We start from the raw sequence: 15,118 nt of genomic DNA, 5'->3' as shown, positions 1-15,118 counted from the left end.
GGTAACGGTACCAATAGTGGTGTACTTAAATGTTAAGAACACAATATTTTACATATTTGTACCAATTATGATCGAAACAGTTATTTTCTACAAAACATAATTTTTTACCGTAAACCATTAAAAACACACGTAAAAAAAGCGTATGTTACTTCCGAGTTGGTTGCTCCTATCATGGTGGTATGGTTCCTATAGTTGTGGTATCGTGTTCCTCTGGTGGTGGTAGTACTTAGAAATGACTGAATATATTTTGACTGTAACTTATTTTTGAAGCATATTTAACACTAGAATCCGAATTGGGGACATTTTGACCACAACGCAGTTTTCGAATTTGTAAAACGCTATAACTTCATTGTTTTTGGAAAAATTTTCAAATCCGTAAACTGTTACTTTTTTGTATATTAACTATCTTTCTATCTATCTATCTTATCTTATCTATCTATCTTATTATCTTTTGGTTTTTCGATGCATTTCTTCATCATCCCGCTAGCTCGGTGTATAGCAAAAACGGTCGAATTTGTGTTTTTTCAGCATTTATTCATTCAAAATCTATGATGTAAATCTAGAGAAAAGTGTGCGCTAGAAAGTTAGTATGTTGAGCAACATTTCAAAAATAAAATCATATTTTTGCCATTACAAATTACTCCATAAATTGGCCTCAAAGATTGAAAATAACGCCAATTCCCATAGTAACGCATCCCGCATAACGCTTCGAAACGCCATCTCTTTTTAGCGTGTAGCTCGTCATCGTCTATCCCGCTCATCTGTAAAAACCAACGTTCTGTCGGATCCAACCCGGGTGGTATAAACGTAACTTCCCGTGTCTGGACACAGCGATTCAAAAATTTGTCTGTGTTAGTGGAATCTTGCGTGGAAATACAGTGAAAAAATGACAAGTTCGAGAAGCCGGATCAGTATCACAACAAGAAGTGAGTTGAACACACGCGAAAGCGAAGCTAATCGTGGTAATTGTTTTAGTTTCAACCGATTTGTAATTTCTTTTATAGTTATTCGTATCCAGAACATTGTTATCTTCGGCTCGATGGATGGACACTCAACAGAAGTAAAGAAAAAAGCAGCAAAGTCGGGGTCTAAAGTTCCGGCACAATTGGTGTCGCCAATCCTGGCCTTGTTAAAAAGGGTAAGCACAAGCATGCTCGTGATTCATTTTTGGTCGTTTAATTTCCATTGTACGGCATTTCGCGAAAAAATAGTACAGGTCTGAAACTTTCACAACTTCATTGTTACTATTTACTAATACTACTAAAAATATTAGTTTCTGGCTGACGTCACTAGAGGCCACAGTAGCGCGCTTTCCTTGGTTCAATTTAGTTATGTTCAATAAATATAAACATCATAGTGCAAACATTTTTTTCTGAATTTACATGATACATTTTGAAAGAATAAAATAATCTTTTTTTTTTTTACACCGAGCTAGTAGAATGGTGAAGTGGTACATCAGAAAATTATTAAAAACGCGAAAGCAATGTATTCTAGTGTTTAGCATATATGAAGCAAATTGAACGGCCAAAATATTCATAGGCCAATACGTTGTCTTGGTCACAGACCAATGCATTGGCCTCAAAGACCTCATAAACCAATACATTTTGTAGTGATTTGTAGCCTTAAGGAAATCATGACATACCTGATAAATTCTTTTAAAAATCCAGCATATTAGTACAACCTGTCTGGAAATAATTAATTTTGGAGCTTTAATTCATTATGGGATAGGAAGATTCAACTTTTGAATACTCCGCACATGATCGAAGAACATCTGAAGATAGAAGAACAAATATCTCCATTGTATTTATTTCGTCGTAGAGCTAGAATTTTATTCCACTACATCCACTATTGGTACTAGCATCACTATAGGAGCACTTACCCTAGCACATTAGTAATATTGGATGATTTTGTTCGTCTGGTCAGCTTGTTCTCTAATTGATTTGATACTTTAATGAACGCAGGCTGGGAGCTCAGACTGTATTTGTGGCCATATTTATCCGTGGAGAAATTCACGCGCCATCCCTGCTAGAGCTAGTTGAATTCAATTCACCAACTCGACAACTGCGCTCTACTGACTTTTTAAGGATAAGATTCAGCAGGACTCCATATCCTCTCTTTTCTTCACATCTGTCGACACATTTAAAGCCAGGGCCAGATTGTAATTATTGTAAATTAGTTCTCAAGACATTCATTAGGACCTCGTGTAGTCCATTGAATACATAAATCTACTATATATTTTAGCTTTTTTATGTATAGTTCTATGTACACTAAAAACACGAAAAATATTGAACTGTCAAAGCTGAAACTTTTCACACATATAGTTTAAGCACTGCAGATGTTGTTGAAGGTTTGTTTGATCACTATTTTTCTATAAAATCATCTAAATTTTACAACTAAAACTCAGTTTTACTAACACAAACAACACAAGCATGTAAACAAATGTCAAGGTGTATATATCATAGCTACAACTAGGTTTATACAACACGGGGAAATTGATGAAATATCAAACATTTTAAATATGCCGTTATTGTAACTATTAAATTAAATCGAACTTTCAAGTAACGAGTAAAACCATGACACTTTTCTGAACCTCTTCTTCACCAAGCTAGTAAATAATAATAAAAATAATAATACTGAGGCACGGATGAGAAGGCGAAACGAAAGTTGCCAGAAGCGAAGTTTAAGCGGCATCACTCCTGACATCACTTCTAGGCACATATTTCAAAGAGCTAGTCAAAGAAAGGTTCCACGATTTGCGGACTCTTTTGATATGCAGTCGCTGCTGTGAGATATACTAAGATCTTAAAAATTCGAACACAATATTCCTATCATTTCTGTGAGGATTTTACAGTTTCACGATTCAAATATGCATTATAGCATAGCATCAACTCTAAGCTTAAAAGTTTGTTGTACTAAATTTTGTTTTCTTCGAATTGTTCTGGAAATCAATCTATCAAAAACTCCAGACCTTCTGTTGCAGCAGTGAGTTTGTTTCGTTTCGTGTTTCTCTTAGTGATTGCAATTTTTAAGTGAATTTTAGTCGCTTCAGATAAATCTTTAACGATGGATATTTTGGCATCGGTCCGCAGTGTTGGTGAACAAGCGGGGTTACTTGCACAATCTGTGCTGTGTGAGTATTGTGGACGATTTATGCTGTTGCGGTCTACAAAGCGCGCGAATTACAGCAAATGGATTTACAAAAAGTCCCCAACTTGTCGCGGAAATGAGAGGAGGAGGGGAGGGACGTCGATGATGATCAACCAGCAGTAGACAGCCATCGGACGAAGACCATTCCAGTGGTGAGCCCGCAGACGACGGTGTTCAGTTTTGTGCTTTCCTCCAACGCGTTCGAGGCATGCATGCTCCGACGATCGCCTCCTCAGCACCGTTAGTTCACGGTTCATCAAGTTTTTATCGCGCTATTAAGGATGTCCAATCTCCACCCTCAAACGACACCGTCGACTCCGGTGTGCCAAGTACCAGCCGGCCCGCCGTTCGTCCAGTGCCAGTGGGAGATGACGGTACCGCTACCGATGTTCGATGGCAACCCGTTCGAGAGGATGGGCTTCAACACGGAATACAATTTTTTGACGCGAGCCTACAACATCAGCAACGAGACCAATGTTCGGCGGCTGTGGGAAGCGCTCAAGGGCGTCCCGTTTGCCTTATGTACGGCCTGTTCCATCAGAATTGGCCGCCAATTGGCCGGAATTGGAGATCATGGACATGCTGCACCAGAACTTCGACACCATCAACCGGCTTTTTCTCATCCCTGCTGCAGCGCGTGTACGACGCGGCCGGCGACACCTCCGGAGGCCCGCTGCACCAGCTGCAACGCTTCTGCCAAGCGCTGGAAGTGCTGATACACAACACCGCCGCGTACGGGGTAGCGAACGTCATCTACAACGCATTGCTCACGCGCTACATCGCCCGTTCGCTACCGTTTTGGTTCTACACCGTCTGGGAGCGCTTCTACGCCTCGGACGCCAATCTGTACCTGCTCCATTACTTCACGCGGGAACTGATTGGGGTTTTCATACAGCTGGGTATCGGGGTACCGCAACCGGTTCCGCCCAGCATTGCGCCCGTTGCAGTACCGCCTCAATAATAACGCACGCGACGGTAAGCCGCATCAACAGCTGAAGACTACGGGGTGGTTAGTTAAACCCTTGCAAAGGGGAAGAATCAAAGCTAAAAACGTCAAAACACCATCATATACTCATCGAGTGCAGTGAAAAACAGCCAAACTAGAATTATTTGCCAAGGTTTCATATAGCAACTCCATGTGTTCAAACTAAAGGAGGGTAAAATCCCAAATGAAGCCCCCCCAGCCGAAATCGCTGTTGTGGCTACACCATTTGTGAGCGGATGCACCGTAAAGGTATGCAATTGGTGAAACGTGCCGTTGTGTGAACCGTTTGAATTGAATTCTCGTTAAATTAAAGATGATGATTATACTGGAAAGGATGTACAACATAAACTCCCTCATGCATTACTTACATGAGTGTATCAAAATTCGGCTACGCCATCAGTCTAGGGGTGCGGTATGAGGGGGGCCCACGGGCCCCCCTTATTTCACAAATTTATAACAAACTCCCTTTTTCGGTAGACCTAGCGCAGTCCGCTCGCTGCGCTCGCTGCGGGCGCGCCGCCGTTTCAAACTCATTTCTTCAGTCCAACTCATTGGTTTATGATCTCCATCTTGCTCAGTTTTACCGATTAGTTCAAGTCATTACAGTTTCTAACGGAAATTCAACTGTTCAAATATTCAAACTGACTTGATGTGCCACCTATTGCATACTTTCAGGCGCACATGTGGAAAAAATGACGACGATGCGGCGACGGGGGGGCTTCATTTGGGATTATACCAAAAGGAGAGTTGTTCGATAGTTTTTAATATCTTGAAAGTGAAAAATCATAGCTAGAAACGTCAAATTACACAAACACTTTCGTTGCCGCAATTAGTTATTATTATTTACTCGTGGTTGCAAAATTTTGCTACGTCAAAGAAAACCATCGGAAAATGGTACAAGCTGCTGAGGCAGCTTAGTTCAAGCTATATCTACGACCATAAACCTCAAATTGGTGGGGTCGGATGCGTTGTCGAAATCGACGAGTCTGACATCACCAAACGAAAATATCATCGGGGAAGAATGTCCTTCAACAATCAGGTGGAGGCATTTGTCGCGAAACTCGCGATATTTTCATTGAGATTTTACAAAGACGCGATTCCCAAACGTTGATAAATCTGATTACGACGCACGTCCTTCCTGGCTCCACAATTATGACGGATTGCTGGAGAGGTTACAACGGGATTAGTTTGCATGGTTTCCCCCATCAAACCATAAACCATTCGCAATGTTTTGTACACCCGGAAGACCCCACGGTGCACACTAATGATGTGCGCTCTGAGTGAGAATGAGTGAGTGATTCGAATCTTAATATTGAATGAACGATTTAAATCATAACAGATAGTTTTTGTGACTCCCTTTGATTTGAATTCTTAACTGGGATTCGAATCCCAAAAGAATGAACGAGTTGGTAAAAGAGTCGCTAGTTTGTTTACGATAGTGGATTGTGTAGTGAAATACTAGTTTTTGAGTTATTTTGTGTGTCTTCAGACATTTTAAGTACAAAAACGTTTGAAGGACAACATATTAAAAGCACCGCAACTCCGAACATCAAGTCTGGTTGCCAATCGGATTCCAAAACAGTGTGGCATCGGCATCGGATCACTCGGCTCGATATCCCATATGTCCTGGCACTAAGTTTTTATCTGTCCTGGCTCAGCTCGACTTAACTCGTGAATGAATTAAAATGAAACAAACCGTCCGTATACAAATCACCAACGGTTTCATATTCATTACAAAACCAATGATTGTTGAGCATTACCGAGGGCCTTCACACACGGGCAAGACCAAGGCAAGATTTTTTGACACTTCCGAGTAGCTTGTCAAGTATTGCCTTGGTCTTGTCTTGGCAGGCCTTGGCGACAGTCTGTAGGCACTTTAACAACTTACAAAGTTCTTGACACGTACCATAGCAACTGTTTTTACATCCATGTACTACACAACAATGTGCCTTTGACTTGCTACTGAGTATTAAAAATGTTACTAGCTTGGTCACAAGAAGAAACTGCTTCATAGTCAATGCCAAATTTTTGTGTAAATCCTTTTGCCCCGAGACGTACCTTGTATTGTATAATAGTGCCATTATCTTTTGTCGCTTTAAGCAACCACTTCAACTGGTTAATGCCTTTCAGGTTTTATAACTATTAAATCCTTCATTTAATGTTCCATCAAAAATCTGCATGCATCCCCATCCCTGGTTGAAAAAAAAAGTTTAAAATTAGCGTCAGTAAATACTTCATGTGTTTCATTTACGCGTGCTAAAGGTCTTCCTAGATGATGAATTGCTGATATAGATTATAACTAATCCAGTATGAACTGATTCGTTGGTTCAGAAAGTTCAATTTCCGAGAGATTTGTTTTTGTTTCCGGTCCTTGCTCCCATTTTGTTGACGAATGTGACATCACTTCTGATTCACTTGCGCTTTATATAAACTAGCTCATTTGCCCGGTTACACGGGCTGCACTATGTATTTTGTATGTGCTTTCACACCTCACATTTTTTATGTGCTATCTAGGAGGTGAAATGTGGAATTTCAGTCAAATGTAACATTCATTCAACAATTTATTCCAAGCCCAGTTGAGTCACTTTCAAACCGTTGAAATCGGTACTGTCCGACTTCATGTTAATCTTAGGAAGCTTTGAAACTATTTTTGCTAAAAACTGTCTATCAAACATCTCCTTCAATTTTCTCGTGTTTGTCCATCGGAGTGAGCTCTGGATTTCGTTATGGTAGAATTCTATATCATGGCGATATTTTTGTTTTGTGTGTGACTGTATTTTATATGAATTTGTGTTTTGCATGTGTTTCGAATCACTTGAAGAATCGTGTATTGGAGAAAACAGTTCTAAGGAAATTCGCCATCACTTCTGTTGGTGTTGCATTTTTTTTTTCTTTTTTTTTTTTTTGTTTAATTATACCATTGCTAGTTACTATATTGCTAGTACATATTATAAGACCATTGCTAGTTACCCGGTGTCGAGTATTTTTTTTCACTTGACTCTATTGAACGTATTTCATAAGGCCTGGGCCCGGGCCCGGTGCCGCACGAAAATTTTTAATTGCTTCAAAACACAATTTCAACATGAATTTTTTTTTTGATAATCCAAGTATCTTAACTCTTTCCCAAATCAGCTGGTTGCTATAGCAATCAATGCTATGTAACTGTCGGTACTTTTTGTCAAAAGCAAATACGCTTCGATATTTTTGTTCATGCTTCATATTTGTGGACAAATTGAAAATACTAAACATCCGTGGCAAGTTAGCGACTTCAAACCGAGAGCCAAGCGCATCAGGACCGATCATGAAGACGCTATTTCAGTTATTCTGTGGCGGGATTGTTGGTTTGGATAGTTTTTCCTATTCCAGCAGCAGGTTACTGGTTGCATAGCACACTTGCATGCAACTTGAGATTGCGTGCAACATGAGATTGTACAACTTGTAAGCGCACTTCAGTTTGAAGTAAGCAAGTAAGTTTCAGTAATTCAGGAATGAATTTCTCCAATCAAAAAAAAATTTTTTTTTCTTTTTGTTGTAAGTTGGTTTAGTGCTACAAGCTGTACTAGGAGAAAGAACGCTTCAAAAACATTTTTGTCCTAAATTTGCTTCAACGCATTCTGAATAAGTTGTGCGTTTAACAACTTCAGTATCACCACAAGTGATAAGATGCAAATTTTCTTCTTCAAGAGTTGTTTTCGATGCGAAAACTTCAGTTCGAAAAGTTTGTTCCATAGAAAAGTAATACACACTGAGTTCGATCTTCTTTTAGGGAAATATTTGTTAACTTAACCCTTTCAGGACCGTAAGCTATTCAAGACTAAAATTGGCAATACAACACAATATTTTGGCTATTTGGGGTGTAAAATAAGAGAATATCACCAGAAACACCTAGCAGTATGTGTAGGTTTTATATAATTTCATGGGAAATATTTTTCCCTACAACAATATATCCTATATATATGACACAACAAGAAGCTACAGTTGGCAGTAGAAAAGTATCCGTAATAACAAAACACAAAATTACAATGATATTCCACCAGGTGATCTACCGACGTGCATCTCAACGGAAGCATCCATATCAAGTACCCAAATGTTGGACCAGCAGACGCCTCTAGGAAGCTAGGCCCAAAATTAAAGGATGCATCATTTGGTGGTAGCTCAAAATGAATTGGAGCGAAAACTAAAGGAATTAGAAGCGAATCAAGCCACTTTGAAACAAACAGTGCTTCAGCATGGTAGGACAATAGCCCTCCAATAAACGATGCACGAACTGGCCCTCTCACAGGGAAATTTAGGGGGTGCTAGGCTGTGTTCAACAATTGTGGCAAACGAAGCCAAAAATCGTTTGCACGAGGCGATCGACCTGCTATTCGATCGAGTTGTCGACTCGGTCATACTCGGTCATACTTCACATGTTTCGTATGAGACTATTGAGTTGACCCCCTCCCCCCCCTCCTCCTCCCCCTTCAAAGTCGCCCCGCGCAAGATTACCGAAAAAACTGAGGCAAAAGTTGGAACCGAATCTCAAAGTTGGTCAGCTACAAATGTTCGAGAAACACCAATAGGATTTGGTTTGGCTGGGTCCTGTAGGTGATACCAATTAGTTCTACGTCTGGCAGGAAATGAAAAACAATGCAGCCCACCACAGCGCCAGATGACAACCATAATGATTTCCTTGGGTTTTGACCCCGATGAGATTGAAAGCAACGACATCTAAACCTAAATACGTTTAAAATATCTTTTATCAATTTACAGAGCAACGGAATACCGCCTTGTCATCAACATGAGATTCATTTGAAATCTTCAAGCCAATCATTCCAATAATAGATGAAAGCCCAGGTGAAGTTGATCGTCTCCCAAGTAACGACACTGATGGAGCGTCCAAGATGGACAAATAGAAAGGCAGTCAGATAAAAGACCGGACGTAAATCCAGAACCAATGCTAGACAGTTCATCTTGCTCAACTCTCCTAGAGCAAAAGGAAAACTTGTTCAACAAAGCTTTTGTGTTGCCAAAAGTCCTGTCGAAGACTTCGACAATGAAAGGCACCGGCAAACGACTTCCCCCTGCAGTCGCCACTAGTGACAAAGAGAGCAGCTCGTGAAGTAGTAGTAGTATGTATAGTTCATAGAGGCTTTAGGCCGTGTGGCTTCTTTCGCCTCTATACAGCTCGTGAAGCAACGATAGTCTCTGCAGCTAAGAGTTTGAAAGCTAAGTCCGCAGCAAAAAAAAAATGAATTGATGATTTAATTGCTTTTGAAATGTGTTTCTATTGCTTTAAGTTGATCATTGAATACTTTTGAATAAAACTGTTAAATTTCATGAACTACATCCAATTTGTTTGAAGTGCGCCAAGTAAGGAACATTGCAAAAACCATGCGCCAAGTTAGAAACAAAATGTGCCACACAAATAGTTTCTGGAACTTCTTTCGATACTTTGATGTAATCCTGAACTTATTCCACCAAAGTATGAAGTAAACAGACAAATAGATGTTATAACTCCTCATCTACTTGGAGGCTTGCATTTTATGTCTATGGCATCTACTTGTATATTGGTTCCCCACGGTGAGGTTACCAAACCGAGGCAAACGTTTAGGCCAGTAGATTTACATTAATTGTCAAATGCATCGGCAGGATCCATTACCCGTTTCCCTTCAATTAAAATCGTTGATGCTCTCTGACTTGCCGTACTATCTCGTTTTGTTTGTTTTTGTTAATAAGACTGTTAGAAACACTTTGCTTTTGGAACGGGTAATTTTGAATCGCCTCAACCGTCACCTGGAGGACGACCCCTGGGGTCCACACCTCTCTACACGGCAGTTCGGCTTCAGGAAGGGAAGATCGACAGTGGGAGCGATCCAGGAGGTAGTGGCCCGCGGGAGAGAGGCTATGGCATTCGGTCGCACCAACCGGACTGACCGTAGATGCTGCATGGTGGTCACCCTTGACGTGCGGAACGCGTTTAACTCCGCAAGCTGGGAGAAAATAGCTGCAGCACTCCAACAGAAGGGGACACCGAGCTCGCTGATGCGCGTCCTGGGCAGTTACTTCTCGAACAGAGTGCTGCATTTTGCCACGGACGCGGGCGTCCAAGAACGAGCAGTCACGGCTGGCGTCCCCCAGGGGTCGATCCTGGGGCCAACGCTTTGGAATGTCATGTATGATGGCGTTCTAAACGTAGAGCTACCTCCGGGCTCTTCAATTGTGGGATTCGCTGATGACCTAGTCCTAACCATCGCGGGACGTACACCAGAGGAGGCGGCGACTCAGGCTGGCATTGCCATTACGACAGTCCAGAGATGGATGGAGGAGCACGCACTGTCGCTGGCCGTTGACAAAACGGAAATCGTGATGGTGAGCAGCTTGCGGCGGCGGGCTCATCGGGGCATCCCCGTCCGGGTAGGCGACGTGATTATCCGATCACAACGCAGCATCCGCTACCTGGGCGTGCTGGTGGAGGATCATCTCTCCTGGACGCCACACGTGAAACACGTCGCTGAAAAGGCCACGAGACTGGTTAAAGCACTCCGAATTCTGATGAGGAATCACACGGGACCGTCGAGTGCACGGCGACGAATGCTGGCCAGTGTGGCGACATCGGCTATGCGATACGCAGCACCTGTGTGGCACGGGGCGATGAAGCGGCAAGTAAACCGCCGGTTGCTGAAGCAAGTTGATCGCACCTCCGCAAAGATGGTGGCAAGCACGTTCAGGACGGTTCGATACGAAGTGGCCAGTGTAGTAGCCAGCATGCCCCCGATATGTGCATTGATAGAAGAGGACCATCGCTGCCACGAGCAGCGGAGAACCACCAACGTTGCTCCTGGCGAAATAAGGAAAAATCAGCGATCGGAGACCATGCGGAGATGGCAGGACGAGTGGGACAACTTAGCCGAGCAGCCTAACGCCAGCAGGTATGTGAGGTGGGCACATCGAGTGATCCCGCAAATAACGCCATGGGTCGCACGGAAACATGGAAGGGTGAACTTCCATTTGTCGCAGGCTCTTACGGGACACGGATTCTTCCGAGAGTACCTGTTCCTTAAGGGGTTCACCCTATCCCCGGACTGCACCCATTGCGTAGGCGTAGTAGAGAACGTGGAGCACGTGCTGTTTTCCTGCCCGCGGTTCGCAGATGTACGGCAACGACTCCTTACTGACCAACAGGACCTCGTACTCACTGCCGAAACGCTGGTGAGCCACCTTCTCAGTAGTCGCCGAAACTGGGACAGAGCAAACGAGGCAGTACACAGCATCACCAGGGAGCTGCAGCGCTCCTGGCGAGCGGAGCAACAGCACCGATCAACGGCAGCAGCAGCGGAAACGAGAGCGGATGCTGCGGCAGCAGAAGCGAGACGAGTGAGAAACAGGCTGCGTCGACCGGGCGGATACTCGCGCCGTCGCCCGGCACTCACCGCCAGACTCAACGCCATGACGCCCGTGGACAGATCAAACTGGCTTCGGGAGTTGCGCAACATCCGTGAGCGAATCCGTCGCCTGAGGAACAGGACTGTCCAGCGAGCTACGCACCACGCGCTCGAGCGCAGGAACGAGAAATCCGAAGGGACCAACGGAGACTGTCACAGCAGGAAAATCGGCCCCAACAACGACGTCATCGGCGATGACACCCCCCCCCCCCCCCCCCCCCCCCCCCGAATGATCGCTCTACCACGACGGTGCACATGCGCATAGGGAACAGGGTACGTTTTTTACGATCACTAAAAAAAAAAAAAACACTTTGCTTCTAACGCCAGCTGTCAATTCGGCCAAGACACAGTACCCGGTGAAAGTGATAAGCGAAAAAGGGAACTTCATCGATCGGCTGACGGATCGGCTGATCGAGAGGATCGATGACCCTTGGCATCGGCTTCGCCAGTCGAGCCATTGTGCAAATTTCAGCGTGGAATAAAAGACTAGATTTTTGGTTCCGCACCACAGCGGTTCCTAAAGAATTTCTTATTTTTTCTTTGCCTTTGCACAGTCTTGGAACAGTTTCCAACAAAGACCTAAAATAAACTGTAACTCCATCTCTATGAGCCTTTATAAAAAAAAATCGTTGAAATTTCATTATTGCGCCGAAGGAGAGCTCGACAATGGTCTAGCTCTGTTATGTCTGTTAATACAATTTATGCTAACCCAAGCAAAACCTATTGATCCGAAAAAAACCCGGATTAAGTGCTATGTACTCTAAATAAGCCGTGAAACTCCAGAACGCCTACAAATTAGAGTAACAATTCCATAAAGAAGTACTTTCTGCACAAAACGTCCACAATCTTCTCCAATGTGACTTATTTGTTTTCACAAATTTTACCAGGAAAAATGAACTATATTTTAAACAACCCTAAACATGTTTTGTTTTGGTGTATTTTATTTCTGCAACGCCTGTAAAACTATAATTTTTACATAACGAGCGCTACAAATGGTTTGTAAAAACCTTGTAACGGTAGGAGCTTAGTGTAACGGGCTGAGCACCAACAGATGACTTTTGTCCGTGGAACTCACGGGCAATATGATATAAAGGGGGCCCCACTCAGTGGGAAAAATAGACCAATAAAGGACTAATTTTGTAGTTTTTTTGCCAGTACGCGCTAGTTCAACGATCCCACCTTCACAAAGATGCTGTACTGCTCGTTAGTTCGGTCTGTCGTGGAGAACGCATCTGTGGTATGGTGGCCGTCGGGCTCGCGTCCACAGGCGCGCCTTGAATCGATTCAGCGAAAGGCTATCTGTAGCGCGCAGAGATTGTTCGTTGTGGGCCTACGTATTGATGCGTCGGAACTTCTTTCGGGGCTCCGTTCATACGTCCCTGTGAGAACACTCCGTGCTAGAACGTCTAGGTTCGCCGTACCCATTTGGCTCCTCAGATCCATTACTTATGATGTGCCGCGAGATTAATACTGTTTGTGATCGTTTGAAACCAGACATGTTGCAATCCGCGTTTTTGTATATATTTGGCTGTATATAATTAAATTATGCTATTTTGTTACACTGTCAAACACTTCAATGGGACCGTTCAATTTTAATAAAAACTAGGTATAACGGCCCGGTTACAAAGGCCCATGTTGATGAAAGAATTTGCATTAGAATCTAGTAAAGTTGTCTTGAATTGAATTTCTCAAAGCTTCAGCCCAATTAGAAGGTTGAACCTGTATCAAACTGTGAGATGCCAAATTCAAATTCCCAGTTATTCTAATATGATAATGGCTCACTGGCTGCCTTAGGACATGCTCATGGCTGAATGGTAAAGAAAAATTTATCGGACCAAACAGAAGAATTGTTGATCACTGAAGACTTTACATGAGGAATGTGTTTTACATTGCCCGGATAGAATAATTTCCTGACTATCATACTGCCAAATGTAGTCAAAGAAAAATAACATGGCAAATATCCGTTTTATTAATTGTCTCGACAAATACTCCCGGTCTTATCTACTTACTAAATGCGGTACGCGGGAAATACAATCATCTCGTTTGGGAGACCATAGATGTACAGTCATTTGCGAGAAATATGATGTGCTCCTGTGATTTTCTGAATCCCGTTGATAATAAAATGGTACTAATCAAGCCATAGGGACTGAATGGTTGTCCCACTGTCCCATAACAAACCAACTTAATTTAAAAAATTATATTTGCTTCTAAGTGCCCCCCAAATACCTTATCTATTTCAATTAAACGCGATGTGAAATACCAGTGACTGGAGCTGCGCAATTGTTCCACCATTTCAATTTAAAAAGCGTTAAATACAATGTAATAGGATTACTGTTCGGTGCGTTTCCATATAAAGTTGAGGTTTTATTTTAAGTGCATCACTTTGTTCAAGTAAAGACATCACCTTAAAAATATGTCATCATCAATCTTTTCAAACACTGCTTTTCCGAATATTCGTTTTATGAATTTTTCTATCCAAGTATCCTTTCGTTTTACTCAAGCGAGCAGATTGCCCATAGCGATCAAAGTACAGAGAAACGTAAACTCTGTAGGTAGACAGACGAAAACTATTTAACTTAACGTTTCAAGTTCCGTAAAATTGGCTGTGAATTGTTGAGGATATTTTATATTTGTATTTCTTAGAGGCGCGTGTGTGTGGTTTTAGTGTCTGAGCCGGCCCAGTAATTTTTAGTCCAGGAACTGACCTTCAGTGAGAAGTTTTTTGTGATTATGTTGTGATTGTTTCGGTGATAGTGTTTTGTGTCGAAAACTGTGTCATATGTGCTTGTTTTTATGTTGTTTTAACTTTTTTGTATTGAAGCCCTTTCGAACAATTGTTCGCGCATTTCCAGTATTAGAAAACACACAGCAAAAGTGATTCGAGCGAGCTAAACCAGCAAGCTACCCGTGCATATCGAACACGGATTTGGTGCATGTTTGGAACCATGTTGAACGATGCATTATCAATCCAGTGTTTCCTTGATGTGTCTAATCAATCGAACTCTTAGTCCACGGGATCGGCGTCGTTCTTTTTAATCGTTTTCTTTTTCCAAACCTTAGAACTATTTTGAAAAACCCGTTTTACTTTTCTTCAATCGTGTTAGTTTCCCCAGGTCAACTGTGATTGCTATAGCGACACCCTTGGAGTGTCACCTTTCTAGCGTGACGTTAAGGATTTTTTATAATAAGATTAATTAACAAACGCATGCACTGGAGGAAACATAGCACCACCCCGTTTTTTGCCAATCTTTTTCAAATTTCCAAAAAATTTTAGCTTTTTCCAATTTGGAACGTGATTACAATTAGTTTCACAACTTTCCAGTGGATTATGGTCGCTTTCATTTCATTTCATTCATCATTTAAATCTAAAAATGCATAAAAAAGGAGAGGAAATAAAAATAGCGCCACCATACCAGAGAAGCAACCTGGCTAAAAGTTGACAGCTGTTTGATTCGATTTGGTGTCAGTTGCAATTAGTTCTTGTAGGAGGTGAAGTATTCTTCTAAAATTGGGTTTTTTTGGTTGTATATCAGTCATGGGTCGTGGGTAGCATCTTACTTAT

The sequence above is a fragment of the Anopheles coustani genome, chromosome 2 (assembly GCF_943734705.1).
Source record: "Anopheles coustani chromosome 2, idAnoCousDA_361_x.2, whole genome shotgun sequence".
Taxonomy (NCBI): domain Eukaryota; kingdom Metazoa; phylum Arthropoda; class Insecta; order Diptera; family Culicidae; genus Anopheles; species Anopheles coustani.
The sequence above is the reverse complement of the archived record's forward strand: the minus strand, read 5'-3'. Positions refer to the sequence as shown.